Genomic DNA, 5,309 nt, shown 5'->3' on the forward strand with positions numbered 1-5,309 from the left:
ATACTTCAGAATGTTAATTTAGTAAATTTAGTATCAAAAACGTAAAATATTTGAGTAGCCCGAGAAATAGCCAAAGATTGCAGCGCCACAGCACTAGCGAAAATTTAAATTTGCCGACTGGAATGCTTTCGGATAACGGACGTTTCGGATAACCAGCTTTCGGATAAACGACGCTCTACTGTATACATTAATTTATTTTCATACGAATTAACTTATATTCATTTTTATAAATATGTAATTGACATAATCTGAATGAAAGTAAACGTTATGCTTATTTCTATGATTCGGGCCCATCAGTGGCCAAGCGGTTCCATTCTCTGAACACTGGTAAGTTCGGCTATGGGTTCGCGCCTCGCCAGGACGGGCTGGCCACGTGGAGTTCTCCGGGTTTTCTTCACGTCTGTAACGCCTGAATAGGTGACAATTACCTTTAAAAAGACCTCTCGGTCTGCCTAGGCACCCCCATAGGCAGATCGCCCAAGTGTTGCGTTGCCATAAGTTAATAAATCCTTATATAAAGCTACCATGTCAAATTTCTTCTTCATCATTATCCCATCCTGAAATATTAAAGGAAATAGATACCAACACACACACACATCCACGGAATTTCTCTCCTTTTTTTTTCCTTTTACTTTTTTAGGTTTAGGATGTCTCAAAATGTGGAGATTTGAAGGGGGAAACACTCTAAGGTTGAAATTTGACACGATTCTAATACTTTCCCTTGTTAGTATAGGCCTATACAACAGCCGGGAAAGTAAAAGCGAAAAACAGTGTTCTAAATTAATAAATTGTGAATTGTGCTTCTAATCACTTTTTCATTCATCATAAATTATAATACGATGCAATTTTGTTACAGATGCATTAAAATTTAATTATTTTTCATCTCATTTACATGAGATTATTTAATGTTCAATATACTGTATCAATTTTCTTTGCAATAAATATAAGGTAAATATAAGGTAAGTCGAGATCATTCTACTTTAAGATTATCAATATCTTGCGAGAAAATGTCCCCTTTCTGTTCTGTAGACAAATTTAACAATTTTAATAATTATTCTCGGTTATATTCAAGAATAATGACATTGTGTTTATTACATGAAACGATCGCAATAACAACAGAAAGAGTATCGCTAGGAAAGAAAGCTTATAACAGAGGAGCATAACTTGTTGCATTGACTGACCTATAGAATAATCAAATTTCATATTTTATTTAACACTCGAATTCGGACATAAAGAAGACAGTTTTTATGTAAGAATATTTATGACATAGATCATAATGAAACTAGCCGATAAAATCAATACAATAATCCCTCCATTTTACGAGAAAATGAAGTTATGGAAATCTGTTTAAAATAGGGATCTGTTCCATATAATCAAATACAATTTTACTCTTACTGGGGTAGAGAAGTTTTAACCACAGTTTTTTCTTTTTTTAATATAGGTCTGTATAAGAGGTTACTGATAACAAAACCACACCTTTTGATGTAACTAATATTTATTTCCGTAAAGTTTATTATTTAAAATTTGAAATTTTTCAATCACGTTAAAGTGAATTCACGTAAATGGAAAAATTATTTTATATAATTTTTGACATTTTACATACCTATAGCAAACTGATTTTTGGATCACGTTATTAGGATGTTGTCATTTTGGTTGAAAATTATCAAAAGACGATCGACCCCAGTAGCTAGCTTAAGTCTATTAAGATCATGTTATTGTAATGCGTTGTTTCTATTTAAAATTTAAATATTTATAAGTCTAACTATGAGATCCACGTGATTCTTGTCACGGTTCGACATCGAAATGTCCTCTAAAAACGCAGAAATTATGCTTAGAGAATTTTCATAAGCCACAACGACACGTCATATGTGTTTGGTACAGAGATAGGCTCAAGTCGTTCGATTCAACTGTTTGTTGATAGAAAAACTTTACACTATTCTCGGTTTCTTTTACCAAGTTTGATGAAATTCCTTGAATTTCCATCCACCAATTCGATTGATTAGGCGTCCTCCACGCTGAGAGAGAGTGTCGGAGAGATGAAAAATTCCGGATTTGCTGAGTTGAGAAGGGCTGTCGTTCTTGTTGAAGAGAAGCACAAAGGCACACAGTTCGATGAGCGGAAGAGAAGTCGGTAGTAACAAGGAGTACAGCAACAACATAGGATTAATCTAAGGACTACGGCGGATCTAATAGAAACGGATCAAATTTGGTAATCTTGGGACACGGTTTTTATGTTATTTTGGATATACACTCGAGTATATCCCAATTGGTCTCTTATCTGTTTTCAGGAGATAATTTGAAACCGACTTGGGCTACGGGAAAGGTCGACACCGATTTCCGATCTCAACCTGAGATAATGTTTACTGATTTAAATAAACTATTAGTTTATTTAAATCAAGCGCCATGTTCTTCTATTCGACAGTTATTATTTCAAGATGTCAGTCGTTCGAAATAATATTTTAAATAGATAAATAGATATAATATTTTAGATAAATAAATATAATATTTTATATAGATAGATATAATATTTTAGATAAATAAATATAATATTTTATATAGATAGATATAATATNATATAACAAGAAACACGGCGATATAAAGTAGCCCAAAAGCAGTGCCAATTTGGCACTGCTTTTGGGCTACTTTCTGTTCGGAATCAGTGGAAGAGCGTGGCGAGTATCTGGCAGTCTTGGTTCTTTTGCTGGAGTTCTCAACGATATAATAAATGGTGGAAGGTCGTGCAACATTCGGAGCGGAGGGGAATATGTCTACGTAAGTATATTTTTACAATTGAAATTGTTTAATGTTCAATTATATCACCATTGACGATTGCCTTATGAATTATTTGTAGGACACGCAAAGAAGCAATTCCTTCTGTCCAAGTATTCGGCAGAAAGGTAGGTAGTTAAGCCTAACGGCCACGTGTAAGGTTTAAAAGATTTATTGTTTTTTTTCTCAAAGTTTTAAATATATAATTCAATAACAAGTATTTTTTAAAAATCGTAAAGTTCTTTTGTACTTGTATACATAAAACCAGTATAAATAATTGTTACAGTTATGCTTTCATTGTAGTAAAGAATTGAACCAATGTACAGCATGGCGACCAGTGAACCATTATGCATCGAAATATTTTTTTAAATTCAATACGATTTCAAAACCATTCCATCATATTCTCGTAAACTCAAATATTTGTGATTAAATTCATTATTTCTCTTGTTTATTTTTACCCAGTTTTAACACTGCTGAATGTGATGGTAGTTTTTTAGTGGTCACAGCAACATATATCCTGTCTCATCTTAAATAGTATTGAAAAGATGATAGAGTTGCTTAAATTTAATATCCTTTTATTATTAAAAAACAAAATTATAGCGATTTGAGAACATTTATCATCTTATCACTAAGACTTTTATATATGAATTATGAATTCCTTGTATCAATCAACTTCTGCTTTCTTTCAAAAAAAACTTAAATGAAAAACAAATATGGATTTATCTCTATTACATATCATCATTTTTTTTGTGTGTGAATTCTAATGGTCCATTGCTGCTGGTGAAATGATGTCAAATTAGATAATGGTGTTAATTGCTATTTGCAATTTTTATAGACTTTTATGATTAGTGCTTCAAAAATGTGTTGAAAATGTAATAATAAATTATAAATAATCTAGCAGGGGAAATAAATGCAAGAAGTGTGCTGTGGAAACTGAACTGGGCATAAAACTAAGTGTGTTAGGTGGAAAAAATCTGCATTGAACTGGGCATAAAACTGTGTTAGGTGGAAAAAATACCTGCTACTAGTAGTGCAGTAGTGAGTAAATGACTGATGTACATCACAGGATCAAACACTAACAATACATGATTATCTGTGTACACATACTTTCTAGGTTAGTTTTTGACTTATGACAAACCCTCTAGAACCTTACCAATTCATAAGTAGGGGAGTCACCTATATTGTGCAGATTTTGAAAATCATGAGGCTTGGTAGAGGAAAGCCACCAAAGTGATCAAATGAATGAACAGATTAACAAAGCAAACCTTACTATACTGGAATTAGAACACACTGTCTATTCAAATTCACATTTTATTTAAAAAAAAAACTCAAGATTTATATGTAACCCTGACAAAATATGAGTGTCATCATTCTAATTTTTTTTTACCTACATATAAATTTCATTGAGTTTTGTCCATTTGTTCCCGAGATGTCGATTTTTTACATTTCACTTAAAAATTCTTCCTTTCTTTCTCCTTCAGCCCAGAAATGTTACATTTTGCAAAATGTCTGCTTGAGGCATGCTCATTTTTATATGAATCATTTTAATTTAAATTACCAATTTGTTGTATTTAAAAAAAAAAAAAAAGTGTTTTTAGTAATATTTAGATGGTCTGTAGGAAATCTGTTGACTTTTACATTGTTTAATTCAATTTTTAGAGTTGTCTACAACACAAAGAAGATCATTGACATTGTTATGAATACAAAAAGAACATTTTTTAAATATTTAATTAAATGTAATGTAATGTATAAAATAATTCAATAGTAGCAAATTAATAGCTCATTAGCTATTAATTTGCTACTATTCCAAAAGACTTATCAAACCACAGTTCTTTAAACTGAAAGTTTGAGATTTTTTTGTTTTATTAAATCAATATGTACATTTTGGGTTTATTCTGAAATTGGTTTGTTTATTAACTTAATTAATTAATTAGTAGTGTATTTTTTACCCTCTTAATTAACTAATCAATCAATAATCTTAGCTATTAGGCCACCATTTTGTACTAGATTAACTGTGTCAAATTTGTTAGGTTGTGTAATTTGTGGTTCAGAAATAATATGACCATTTAGATTTATGATTAACATTTCTTATGTTTTTGCTTCTTCTATAAAGATCAAAATTGGAAAATGCTTTTTCATATGATAACATCATGTGTCAAATTTCATTTAAATCTTATTCCAGACCAGTATGGCCCAATCTTTTTGGATTAACAACACACTTTGAATTTACAGTGAAACCTCCATTAACAGACATTTTTACAATCCCCAGACTCTTCAAATACAACAACGTCTATTATATTTACTTCTAAATAACAGACATTGTTGTCCATAACCAATTTTTGTGAGAAGTAAAGTTTTGTCTTCAATACAGTCGACCCCCCTATAACGCGCGTTCCTATAACGTAGCGAAAAAATTGTAGCAACATTTGTATAAAGTACCTCCTATAACGTCATTTCGCGACAAGATTGATAGAATCTGGACGGAATAGATATCAACTGGATAGAATCAACTGTAGAATTCGGCTGCTCATCCAATAGTG

The 5,309-nt window shown here is 31.5% G+C and overlaps 1 long non-coding RNA gene across 1 annotated transcript; it reads left to right on the top strand.

Moving 5' to 3' along the window:
* The first annotated feature begins 2,616 nt into the window (after window positions 1–2,616).
* Window positions 2,617–2,896, top strand: LOC111617148. The gene is made up of 2 exons (XR_002755382.1): window positions 2,617–2,772; window positions 2,852–2,896. It is a non-coding gene; the product is annotated as an uncharacterized LOC111617148 (long non-coding RNA).
* The last annotated feature ends 2,413 nt before the right edge of the window (window positions 2,897–5,309 follow it).

The sequence above is a fragment of the Centruroides sculpturatus genome, unplaced genomic scaffold (assembly GCF_000671375.1).
Source record: "Centruroides sculpturatus isolate CEXI.00-Female unplaced genomic scaffold, Cexi_2.0 scaffold4963, whole genome shotgun sequence".
Taxonomy (NCBI): Eukaryota; Metazoa; Arthropoda; class Arachnida; order Scorpiones; family Buthidae; genus Centruroides; species Centruroides sculpturatus.